The sequence below is a fragment of the Monodelphis domestica genome, chromosome 2, assembly GCF_027887165.1.
Source record: "Monodelphis domestica isolate mMonDom1 chromosome 2, mMonDom1.pri, whole genome shotgun sequence".
In the NCBI taxonomy this organism is placed as follows: Eukaryota; Metazoa; Chordata; class Mammalia; order Didelphimorphia; family Didelphidae; genus Monodelphis; species Monodelphis domestica.
The window spans coordinates 9221600-9235167 of NC_077228.1; the positions used below are offsets into that span (position 1 = coordinate 9221600).

General features: G+C 49.1%; 1 protein-coding gene across 1 annotated transcript in view; it reads left to right on the top strand.

Annotated features, from left to right (window-relative positions):
* Nucleotides 1–13568, top strand: part of GNG12 (G protein subunit gamma 12) — a 313983-nt gene that overhangs the window by 119355 nt on the left and 181060 nt on the right. The gene's annotated exons all lie outside the window — the stretch shown is intronic.

The window sequence follows — 13568 nt, forward strand, 5'->3', positions numbered from 1 at the left end:
GGAGTGGAGAGTGCAGACCTTGAAACCACCAGCCCTGGGCTGGAGTCCTGCTCCCTCCTTACTCCCTGGGGGCCATCGGGTAAACCCCGTGACTTTTTGGGGGTCCTTCCTCAGTTTTTGCACCTGGAAAATGGAGATATGCCTGAATCCAGGGCATCAGATGGGATCATTGTGAGCTGGTGAAGCTTGCTTTGATGGTTGTTCCATGGGTGCCAAGGCCTACCTGGCCTGCAGATCTCCGGCCCGTTTGATGTGTGGCACAGTTGGAGTTGTTTCCTGACTCGGTGACCTTCCCCCTCAGTCCCCAGTAGTCAGGACAGGAGCCCAAACCACCCCACTGCCTGCACCACCAGCAATGGGGCGGCCTCCTTGGGCAGGGACATGCCAGCTTCGTCTGCTCACTAGTTCTCGGGCCCCTCAGACTCCATGCAGGAGAGGTGAGAAGGGAGGGGTCTTTGGAGAACATGACGAGCCTCTCACCAGACCTCTCCACGTGGGCTCAGACCGGGCCTAAACCCCTTCTGCCGTTGCCAGTCTCCCCTCGTTCAGTGCAAAAAATGCCTTGTTTCCTGCTCACGTCAACATAATGAACTGAGGCCAGGGGAGTCGGAGTGGTGTCTCCTCCTCAATTTTCCCTCTTCCCCCACTCCCTCCCTTAGCCCAGTCAGTCTATTCAAATTACAAAGCAACAACAACTCTAAATGGCTCCCCACTTGGAGTCTCTGGAAGCTGCTGGAATCCCCCCTCCAAGAGGGCCACCTTCCTAACGCCGAAGTTCACCGATCAGGCCCCATCAGCAGGCCCTAGGTCCTAATAGCTCCTAGAACAGGACTTTACCAAGATGCTGGAATAAGAAGAGAAGGGACCATGCTCATCCATGTTCACCACCAAGGCCATAGAAGAGCACCTGCCTCTGTGCTCCTCACTCCCTGCTAGGCTGGGCTGCCCTTCCCTGGGCAGACCCTCTACTGATGCTCAGTCCACCTGCTGAATCCCCAGAGTATTAGCCAGCTCAGTGTCCTATTGGGCGCCATCCCCTGGGATTCAGGGGATCTCAGGCCAGGACTGAAGGAAGTGTGGCCTTTTGGCCTTGGCATCACCAGGCAGGAGTTTAAGCCTTTCCCTTCCCCATCTCTTTGTGTGGCTGGGCCCTTGGGAAGAGATCTCTCTCTAACTTTGGCCAAATGTCCAGTACCTGCTCCCAGCCTTCCTCTCAGCGAGCTTGGTAATGAGCTAGTGGGGGGCATCGGCCTCAACATCACCCCAGGACCGAGAGCTTTGGGGTTCCCATTTTTCTGCGTTCTAAGGTTCTCTTTTGGCTCTCTGCAGATGAGTGGCTGGGGAAAAGGTACAGATGGCCTTGGGGCAAATTCATTATCTCTGTTGTCAGTTCAGATGCTATCTTGGCTTTTTCATATGCAAATTAGCTTCTCAGAGCTCCAATCCTTTAGGCAGTACAGATGAGTCTCCACCAAGTTTTATGTCCTTTCTAGGCTGCAGAACGATCCCCTCCCTACAAGGGCCAAATGTAATCTCCTTGTATTGTCTCTGCACATTGTCCCTTACTATGGGCCAATGGAATAAAATGTGGAAGAGACACACCCTTCCACTGAAGCCACAAAACTCAACAAAGGGGGGTGGGGGGGAGACACCATTCCAGGCTCCTCTTAGCAGAGGGAGATTTGTTCACCCTCTTCTTGCATGAAGCCATGCCTATCGCTAGACTCCACGCCCACTCCTAGACCTTCTCATCCTTTCTCTATGGGCTGAGAGCATCCCTTCCCAGCGTTCCCAAAGAGGAGCCAACTTCACCCAATGGAATGAAGCCATTCACCAAGGACTCTCCCTTCTTCCCTTTTCATCTCACATGGCCCATACATCTTCCCTGCTCTTTCCTCCTTCACCGCCCCCAACACCCGAAGAGGTAGCCCTTCTCCTTGCCGAGGCTGAGTCGTCTTCATGGATGAGCCGTCTCCATCCCACCTTCTCCAGCATGTTGCCCCCCATCATTCCCCCTCTCACTATTTTTCAGTCGCTCCTCATGTGCTACTTGTTGCCTTGCAAACACCCCCATGTTTCTAGGTCCTTAAAAGAAGCGATGGCTTGACCCAACCTCCAACTCTTGTCACATTCACCCCCACACTTTGAAAACCTGTTTACACTCGGCGGTGTCTCTGCTTACTCTCCTCCTGACCTCTTTGAAACCTCCTCTACTCAGTCCTCCGCCCTCATCACTCAACTGAAATTGGTGCCTCGAAGTGGCCGCTGTTCTCTTCATTGCCAGATCCAATGGCCTCTTCTCCATCCCCGTCTCCTGACCTCCAGGCAGCCTTGGACGTTATTGATCAGTCTCTTCTCTAGGGCTGGGCCACTGATTTCTTTGGGGCCACTTGCCATTGTCCTTCGCTGGATTTGCATTCAGGCCATGCTCCTAGCCAGCAGAGTCCTCCACAGGTCCATTCTGCCCTTCTTTTCTTCTCCTCCTATAGACACGGCTTTGTTTGATTGTCTGCCCTGGCCTCAGAGACTTCATCAGCCTCATATATCCAGCCTTAGCCCTCCCGACAGCCGGGCCCAAACCTCCAGCTGCCTATTGGACTTCTCAGATTGAATGTCCACGAACATGTTCCACTCTTCTTGTCCACAGTTGCTCATTCTCTTTTCCACTCACTTCCAGATGTCCCTATTGTTGGCAAAGGTACCACCATCTTCCCAGGGACTCGCACTCACAGCCTAAGCACGTTATCCTTGAGTCCTCCACCACCACCCCCATTGGTTGCACGTCCCACGTATTCTTCCACGTCACTCATACACATTCCCCTCTCTCCACTCCCAGGTGTAGACCTTCATCGCCTCCCACCTGGATTACTGCAGTGGCCTGCTTATTATTGGTCTACCTGCCATGTCTGCCCCCACTCCGTCCCCCCTCCAGGCAGCTGTCAGAGTGATCCTCCTCGAGCTCAAGCCTACCCATATCATCCCTAGTCAATAAATCCCAGTGGCTCGGGATTGCCTCCAGAAACAAATCCAGTGTGTAAAGCCCTGCAGAACCTCTTCCCAGCCACCCTTCCAGGCAAACTCAATAAATGCTCATTGACTGACTTATTGGCTGACATGGAAGCTGGGTGTGTGGCTAGGATGAGAAGAGGAGACTAGGGAATGCTAAGGGGCCAGAGGTCAAAGGGAGAAAAAGCAATCGGCCGCTAGTAGAGATGGTCCGATGAGTGGGTTGCAGAAGGCCCAGTGTGGGGGCTCCGTCCCCCTAAGGAGCCCCAGAGATGTGGCGAGGGGTCCTCGAATGCCTAAACACACTGAGCATTGCCATTTTGATCTCTCTTTAGCTCCACAGAAATATGCAACATGACTCAGTATAATAAATAAGCAGCCTTGCCTTCTGGAGGCTGAATAAATAATGCCTCTCACAGAGACGCACTATTTTTCAAACGTATGCAACGCTGCTGCAGTGAATAAAACACGAATTCATTTTAAAGCACTACTGAATTCCAAAGAGCTTTTTGTTCATGAATTTTCTCTATCAACAGACACTAATTGTACAATGGCTGTCATGAGCAAGTCCAGGAATATTTTTTGTAATACAAAGGGGTCCCCATGCTAGAGAGGTCAGAAAGATCTGAGTTCAAATTAAGCCTCTGGTACATACTGACTGTGTGACCCTGGACAAGTCACTTAACTCTTAGTGTTCAAGGCACTTGTCTAAATAGGTACCAATCTACATTGGGAGAGTTTCCTCACTAGGGAATTGTCTGTGCCAATGAAATCGCAGGTCAAGACCCTTTCCCTGAGCTCCCGAAAGCAGGGAGAGAATAACCAGGCAATACTCAACTTATCCATCATTTTCATGTTAGTCCCTATAAGAAAGAACTTCTGTATTTCCATTAAACTGGCTCTTACTCATTAAAAAAGAGAAAAGAGTCCCCTGGACCCGGGAGGCTGGAGAAGCACTGCCTGCCTGGCATTTGCGCTCCTGGTCGCCCCTTGTCCTCTCCTTCGGCTCCCCTTGCCTCCCCCAGCGTTTTCTGTTATTTGTAAGTTGTCTGGATAAAGCCGTAATAAGCCCAGTGTGAATAATTAATGCCCTCAGAATGAAACAGGGTACACCAGAACTGTGGGCTGCTCCAAAGCTCCAGGTACCTGGGGTTTCGGCGCTGGCTTCTACAGCCTTCAAGGGGGCGGGCCCTGAAAATTGGGTTCCCCACTGGCCTGCCCCCCTTCTGCCACTCTGTCCTCCATCCTGAACATTGGACTTCATGCCATGCCCAGGAGGAGCTAAGCCCTCGCTCTGCACTCCCTCATCTTCGCCCCAGATACCCTCCAACTTGCCAGATTGCCTCCCCACCCCTTCTTCTTGCTCTGGGCAGAATATTCAAATCAGGGCCCCCCTCCCATTCCCAGTGTAAAAGGGCAGGTCAGAATAACTTTCCATTTTTCCAAACACTGTTTTTATTAGGATTCTCTTCCCTCGCTCCCATTTCCCTAGATGTGTTGTCTCCTTCGCTCCAATGAAGTTTCTTGAGGACAGGAGCTGTCCAATCAATCAGCGAGGATTATTAAGCACCTACTATGTGTCAGGAGCTGTTCTAAGACATTGGAGCCCAGGGGACAGCTAGGTGGCTCAGTGGACTGAGAGCCAGGCCTAGAGATGAGAGGTCCTGGGTTCAAATACGGCCTCAGCCACTTCCTAGCTGTGTGACCCTGGGTGAGTCACTTGAACCCCCAATAATTGCCTAGCCCTTATCACTCTTCTGCCTTGGAACCAATACACAGTGTTGATTATAAGATGAGGAGGGAGAGACAGACAGACAGACATACAGAGAAGGAAGGAAGGAAGGAAGGAAGGAAGGAAGGAAGGAAGGAAGGAAGGAAGGAAGGAAGGAAGGAAGGAAGGAAGGAAGGAAGGAAGGAAGGAAGGAAGGAAGGAAGGAAGGAAGGAAAGAAGGAAGGAAGGAAGGAAGGAAGGAAGGAAGGAAGGAAGGAAGGAAGGAAGGAAGGAAGGAAGGAAGGAAGGAAGGAAGGAAGGAAGGAAGGAAGGAAGGAAGGAAGGAAGGAAGGAAGGAAGTGCTTAATGCATGTTTTTCATTCATTCATTTGTGTTTCAAGGGACAGCCTGGTGTTTCAATAAAGGTGACTCAAGGCATGGAGGTGCTGCCAAGCAGGACCTTACCATTGCCCCCGGGTTATCTTTTGGAATACCACCAAGAGGGGAAGGTAGGCAGGGAGGCCAAGTAGCAGCTCATTCATTTATTCATTCCTTCAATCAGCACTTTGATTCCAGACAGGGTCCCCCAAGTGGTGGGTCCCTCTGTCTAGCTTCTGTACACAAGGTCAGGGAAGAAAGAGTTCAGAGGGGAAGAGGGAGTCCCTGATAGAAGGGACTGATCAGCTTCCAGGGCCATCTCCTGCCACCAATTCCATGTGTCCCTAAGCCCTAATAGTCCTAAAGCCAAAATGACTTAGTTTCTTTGATGCTTAATTCATCAGTTGCAGACAACTAGTAGCACATGTGGCCCTGGAGTCAGGAAGACATGAGTTCAAATTTTGCCTTACATGCTTACTAGCTGTGTGGCCCTAGGTAAATCACTTAATGGTTTTCATCCTCAGTTTCCTCATCTATAAAATGGGGATAATGACAATGCCTGCTACCCCGAGTTTTAGTGAGGACCAAGTGGGTTAATATTCATCAAGGACTCTGTAAACCTTAAAGTGTTACATAAATATTAGTTATTTGTGCTGTAAAAGGTAATTTATTGCCATCTTTGTGCCATGACCATTCTTTTTCCAGTAACCAAGAACAACTCTAAGGAAGGAAGCGAGGAAGAAAGGAAGGAAGGTGGGAGTAAGGGGGAAAAAGAGAGAAGGAAGCAAGAAGCAAAGGAAAGAAGGAGAGCAAGAAGGAAGGGAGGAAGGAAGCATTTAGAAAGTACCTACTATGTGCTTCACGCTGTGCTAAACACTGCAAAGCTGATCTCATTTAATCCTCACAACAAGCCTGTGCAGGAGGTGCTGTAATCATTCCCATTTTACACTTGAGAAAATCTAGTCACTAAACGATCACCCTGGTGCAAACATCAGCAACATGGAAATAGGTTCTTCTCAAGGACACAAGTAATACCCAGTGGAATTGTGGGTCGGCTACGGGAAGGGGGGGGAGGGGAGGGAGGGAAAGAACATAATTCTTGTAACCAAGGAAAAGTGTTCTAAATTGACTAAATAAATTTTTCAAAAAAATAAATAAGTGAAAGAAAAGAAAAAGAAAAAAGAAGAAAATCTAGTCAAACAGAGGTGAAGTGTCACATAGCCAGTTAGGTATTCTGAGGAGAGATTTGAACTCGGGTCTTAGGAGAGCCCTCCAGGCTCAACATTGTTTCTGTGATTTCCCCCCCATGAGCTCTCATCTATATGAGAGAAAAGAAAGGACTTGGATTCTTTTTTTAATGGGAACCTCAAAGCCCAAAGTGATTGAAACAAATAAGCCCAAGCTGGGGCATGATGAGTGCCATCCAGCCCTCCAAGATGCCAGTCCACAGCCTGGATTGGGTGACTAAATTCTTACAGAGGTGGATCTCGGTGCCAGTTTCTGTAGAGCTGGCATCTCCCCTGCCGTCCTGGTTTTGCTTTTTATTTTATGCATTTAACGACATACTTCTGGGAAGGGGTCCACAGGCTTCACCAGAAACTCCTTTGCCCTGTGGGGGGGGGGGAGGGAGTGGGGGGGAGGCGGGCCGTCCAGGGAAGCAGCCCCTGGCAGAGGAGGCCCAGTCCAGAGGGGCAGCATCTAGGGAAAGGAGTCAGTGGGTCCTCCCTGGGACATCCCGGCGGTGCCCTGGGTGCTCCCACTCTCCTCATTGCTGGGCTGCGGGTACCCCAGCCTTCTCAGGGGAGTGGAGGTCTTTGCTTGAACCCAGTGATCAGCCACAAGAGCTCTGGGAGGTAGGTAGGTGCTGCTATCATCGCTATTTTACAAATGGGGACACTGAGGCAAGCAGAACCTAAATCACCTGCCAGGGTCTCACGGGCTGGATTTGCACTCGCGTCTTCCTGACCCTGGCTCCGAGCTCTATCCCAGAACCAGCCAGCTGCTGTTGGACTGGCGAGGTGGAGACAAGCATGTTAGGCTGTTGTTAAAATGATGGATCGTTTGGTTAGCCGCGCCGGTTTGTTACAAGGCTTTGTGCGCCGGCTTTTCCAGTGGGTGAGGAGAGATGGGAAGGAGAGGAAATCAATGCTCCTTAATTGAAACCCATTGAAATTTTTACAAATAAACGCCTTTGCTTTGAATAATGGCTTTGTTTCCTCTAACTGACTGTTCAAGGGAAGCCTACGGGTGGGGGCTCCGGAGCCGGCCTTTACCAGGGCGGGAGCCTCCAGTCAGTCGGGGGGCTCCAGAGAAGGAGGCCGGAAGGTCCTTGGAATCCCTAAGTCAGCCCCGGGAGGAGGCCGTCTGGGGTCTGGTCCAGGGTTGAGGAGGGGGGCGGGGGGAGCGCCGGGTATTAGTGATCGTGTTATTAACCATGAAGCTGCCTTCCAAGCCGGGGATCTTGTGGATGGGGAGACTAAGGCCCCGAATCCCAATTCCCTCTCCCAGTCCCGCTTTATTAGGGCCGCCGCCGCCCTGCCCTGGGGGGCTCGGGGGAGGGGACGGGAGGGGAAGGGGAAGGGGAGGGGAAGGGGAGGAGACGGTGAGGGGAGGGGAGGAGCCCCGCCCCCAGCGGCTTCTGCGGCCCCCACTCAGCCCCTCCTGCGGCTCAGCGGGCCGGAGCCCCAGACATGGCCGAGATGCGCCATGCACGGCAGGAGAATACCAATGCGGGGAGCTGGGGGAGCCAGCCGGCCTCTGACGCAGCCTCTCCTCCGCAGGCCGCACTGTTTGACGTGAGCTGGCTTACGCAGGCACAGAGGACGAGGAGATCAGCAACGTGTGACTGAGCACACACACACTCACCCTGATTTGTGTTCCAGCCCTCTTGTCCCTCTGGCACATAAACAAGGGTGAGCACACACACACACACACACACACACACACACACACCCTGGTTGGCGTTCCAGCCCTCTTTTCTGTCTTACACATAAACAAGGGTGAGCACACACACACACACACACTCACCCTGATTTGTGTTCCAGCCCTCTTGTCCCTCTGGCACATAAACAAGTGTGAGCACACACACACACACACACACACACACACACACACACACCCTGGTTGGCGTTCCAGCCCTCTTTTCTGTCTTACACATAAACAAGGGTGAGCACACACACACACACACACTCACTCACCCTGATTTGTGTTCCAGCCCTCTTGTCCCTCTGGCACATAAACAAGTGTGAGCACACACACACACACACACACACACACACACACCCTGGTTGGCGTTCCAGCCCTCTTTTCTGTCTTACACATAAACAAGGGTGAGCACACACACACACACACACACACACACCCTGGTTGGCGTTCCAGCCCTCTTTTCTGTCTTACACATAAACAAGGGTGAGCACACACACACACACACACTCACTCACCCTGATTTGTGTTCCAGCCCTCTTGTCCCTCTGGCACATAAACAAGTGTGAGCACACACACACACATACACACACTCACCCTGATTTGTGTTCCAGCCCTCTTTTCTGTCTTACACATAAACAAGGGTGAGCACACACACACACACACACTCACCCTGATTTGTGTTCCAGCCCTCTTGTCCCTCTGGCTCTCTATCTACTGTGCCACCCATCTGCCCTAATGCTAACATTTATTATTTCTTATGTACTACCATGTGCTAAGCCTAAAATCAGAAAAAAAAACTGAGCTAAAATTTGACCTCAGATATTTACTGACTATGTGACCCTGCTCAAGTCACTTATCCTCTGTCTGACTGGTTTTCCTTATCTACAAAATGAGGATCATAATAGCACTTCTCTTTCAGAGTTGTGAAGATTTAATGAGGTCATATTTTTAAATTTTTTTATTTGGAATATTTTTCCATGGTTACATAATTCATGATCTGCTCCCTTCTCCCAGAGCTGACAAGTAATTCCCCTGCGTTATACATGTATTATTGCTCAAAGCCTATTTCCATGTTATTCATATCTGCAGTAGAGTGATCTTTTAATGCCAAAACCCCAATCACATCCCCATCAAACCACTGGATCTATCCTGTTTTTCTTCTGTGTTTTTACTCCCACAGTTGTTCTTTCTCTGGATGTGGATAGAGTTCTTTCTCATAAGTCCCTCAGGATTTTTCTGATCATTGCATTGCTGCTAGTAGCAAAGTCAGTTACATTCTCTTGTGCTACAATGTATTCATCCCTGTGGTTCTCCTGGTTCTGTTCCTTTCACTTTGCATCAGTTCCTGGGGGTTCTTCCATTTCACATGGAATCCCTCCAGTTCATTATTCCTTTGAGCACAATAGTATTCCATCACCAACATATACCACAGTGTGTTCAGCCATTCCCCAATTGAAGGGCTTCCCCTCATTTTCCAATTTTTGGCCACCACAAAGAGTGCAGCTATGAATGTTCTTGTACAAGTCTTTTTCCTTATTATCTCTTTGGGGTACAAACCCAGCAGTGCTGTGACTGGATCAAAGGGCAGACAGTCTTTTATCGCCCTTTGGGCATAGTTCCAAGTTGCCCTCCAGAAGGTTTGGATCAATTCACAACTCCACTAGCAATGAGTTAATGTCCAACTTTCTGTTGCTGTTATGTTAGCCAATCTGCTAGGTGTGAGGTGATACCTCAGAGTTGTTTTGAATTGCATCTCTCTGATTATAAAGAGATTTAGAACATTTTCTCATGTGCTTATTAATAGTTTTGATTTCTTTAACTGAAAATTGCCTATTCATGTCCAATAAGGTCATATTTTTAAAGCACTTCAAAAACCTTAAAGTGGTATATCAAAGCTATCTATCTACCTATTCATCCATCCACCTATCTGTCTGTCTGTCTGTGTCCATCCATCCATCCATCCGTCTATTTATCTATCTATTATTATTATTATTATTATGCCCCAGTAAAGGAGCAGTGTGGTGGATCAGATAGAGAGTCTGAGTCAGGAAGACTCCAGATCAAGTCTCCCCTCTGACACTTGCAGACATTCCCTAAGATGCTAAGTTGCAAAGAGTTGCTGCATCGGTAGAGGGAATATTCCACACCAAGAGCCTTCCACACCTTCATTTCTCTCTCTCTCTCTCTCTCTCTTTCTCTCTCTCTCTCTCTCTCTCTCTCTCTCTCTCTCTCTCTCTCTCTCTGTCTCTCTCTCTCTGTCTCTCTCTCTCTGTGTCTCGCTCTCTCTCTCTCCCTCTGTCTTTCTCCCTCTCTCTTCCTCTTCCTCTCTCTGTCTCTGTCTCTCTCTCCTCTCTCTCTGTCTGTCTCTGTCTCTCTCTCTCTGTCTTTCTCCCTCTCTCTTGCTCTCTCTTTCTCTGTCTCTGTCTCTGTCTCTCTCCCTCTCTCCCTCTCTCTTCCTCTCCCTCTCTCCCTCTCTCTCTCCATCTCTCTTTCTCTCTCTCTCCCTCTGTCTCTCTCTGTCTCTGTCTCTCTCTGTCTGTCTCTCTCTCTCTCTCTCTCTCTCTCTCTCTCTCTCTCTCTCTCTCACACACACACACACACACACACACACAGAGTCCTAGGTGATTGAGACAACTAATCATGAAGCATTTATTAAGTATCTCATTCATACGTGTCCTACATTCTCCAAAGACAAAACCAAAACTGACCCCAGCCTCTAGCAACATACATTCTATTGGAGAAGATAATATGGATGCAAGAAGTAAATAGGAAATAAATCTAATGTAGGTGCACATTGATTTCAATGGAAGAAAGGCAACTAGTAATGCTGATTATTAATGTTTATTAAATTATGATGTGCCAGGCACTGTGTGAAATACTTCATAGACATCTCACTTGAGTCTCACAACTGTGGGAAGTAGGTGCTATTAATATACCCATTTTGAAGTTGAGAAAACTGAGGGAAGCAGAGGTTAAGTGACTTGCCCAGGACCATATGGCTAGTGACTGAGAACACCTTCGAGCTCTGAGGTTTCCCTGCTCATCTAAATGCCTTCATGGGAGGGAGGGACCACTGAATAACAGAGGAATTTGGGGAAAGTATCCTGTGGGAGATGATCCTTGAGAAGACCCTTATCTGGAATACCAATGGGTAGAAATGAGGAGAGAAGACATTCCGGATAAGGCACACAGCCTGTGCAAAGGCAAGGAAATGAGATGTGGAATGTTGTGTATGGGGCACCAAAAGGAGAAGAATCTGGCTAAAGCATGGAGAGCAAGAAAAAGAGGATGTGTGGCCAGCCTGGAAAGGCAGGGTAGAGCCAGCCTATATGGAGTTGTTGATGCCCACTAGAGTGGCAAAGTCATTGTACCTCACTGAAATGAAGATGTTTTCATCTTAAAAATGAAGACAACGCTTTGTTAACTGCCTATTTTCAGGGTCATTGTGAAGGAAGTGTTTTATATAATTTATATTATATTGTGTTATCTAATTCGTGTTATATTAATGTGACACTCAAGGCAAGGCATTCTAGTTTGGCACTACTTTGATTATTAGAAAAGCTTTCCTCGTGTTAACCTTAAATCTACATCCTTGTGACTTCCAGCCACAATATTTCAAGGGCTAGTGCCCGAGGTTTGCTCCTGGAACAAAGGACCTGAGGCCACTTTGAGGGACTTCTCAATTTTTTGGCTTATTGTTCTCATCCAGATGATTTGCTAATATCAGTATTTAGTACTACTTAAGAGTAGCCACCGGTACCTCTTACAAGCATGTGGGCTCACAATGCTCAAGACCCCTTCCAGAGGTCCGGCAGGACCTGCTGGAGAGCCTGTGGAGGCACCGCACGACTGTGCGAGGGCGAACGTTCGGATTTTCAAGGGCAGAAAAAGAATGGAGGCTTCCGATTGGAGCGCCATGAGCTCACCTTGAATTTCCTGGAAAATCCAAGCGTGTTAGCAAAGACATGGTGGCTGATCCTCTAGAAAAGGAAGCAGCGACCCCAAAGGGCAGCAGGGCATCTGTGGGAGCAGATCCCAGACAAACACACACACACACATATAATACATGTGTGTATGTATGTACATGTCCAGATATCCACAAATATGAAATCCACCCATTCTACAAGGAGTTTGAAGCCCCAATAATAATGGTTAGCATCTAGAGGGCATTTTTCAGGCTCACAAAGCACTTTAGCTGCATTCTCTCTTCGGATCCTTTTATTCTCACAATAGCTTTGGAATGTGGGAGCTATTATTATCCTCATTTTGCAGATGGGAAGAAAATCGAGGCAAGAAAAGATGGCACCTTGCTAGTGAATGTCTGTGGCGGAATTTGAATTCAGGTCTTCGGACTTCAGAACCAGCACTTTATTCCTGGTGCCACCCAGCTGTCCTCTGCAAATTAAGTGGCTAAAAAGTCCACACCCTTTGAAAGCAGAGACCCCGGCGCTAAGAGGTCAGGGATGAAAAGAAAGACCCTGAGTCCACAAAAACCTTCAGAGCAGCACTTTAGATGCCTGCTGAGGGAGGAGTGTGAATGCAATGAGTGCTGCAGTGCTGGGAGAAGCACTAACTCTGAGGAGAGCAGAAAAGCCTGGGAAGAGCTGCTGAACCCGTGCAGAGTGAAGTCTGCAGACCCAGGGAGGAAATGCTCAGAATGGCTACGACAGTGGGAAGAGAATGAGGAGCAAGAAGAAGTGGTTAATACTAAATCCCGTGGCATCGTCACGGCCACGTTTGGCCCCAGACAAGATCCGAGAAGGGGCTTCTCCTTTCTCTGCAGAGATGGGGTGACACACACAGCCTTAGGTTTCAGGGCACACTTGATGGCTTGCTCAGTTGGTTGAAATCTTTCCTCTGTGTTGTTTTTCTGAATAGCCATCTGGGAGAGGGAGCGGCTGGGAAGCACAGATTAGATGAAAACAAGAGAGCTCAATGATGATTTAAAAGAAAGAGCAAACCACGTCAGATGGACCGCGTTTGTTTTGTTTTTTTTTTAAGCCCTTGCCTTCTGTCTTAAGGCAATACTGTGAACTGGTTCCAAGGCAGAAGAACAGCAAGGGCTAGGCAATGGGGGGAAGTGACTTGCCCAGGGTCACCCAGCTAGGAGGTAGGTGTCTGAGATCACGTTGGAACCCAGGACCACCCATCTCTAAGCCTGGATCCCAATCCACCGAGCCAGCCAGCTGCCCCATGTTTCCTTTGTTGCTGAAGTGGTCAATGAGGAGATGAGGCAGACAAAGTTGTAGAGGCGTATTTAATCAGGTCTCTCTGTCTTCTTCGGTAAACGCTAGAGAGGGGAGAGGTGGCCAGTGCCAGCCGCCGCCGATGGTCCGATGTCCGCTTGGCCAGAGGTCTCCAGGTGGTGCCCCGGCGCCTGTGCGTGGTGGTCCTACGGAGGAGCACGTCTCTCCGTGGCTTTGATGAATGTGTCGATGTCACGCTTATCAGATTTTCAGATGACAAATAAGGGAGGGATAATGAACACACTGATGACAGAGTCCAGATCCAAAAATATCTCGCCAGGCCAGAGGATGGGGCTGAATCA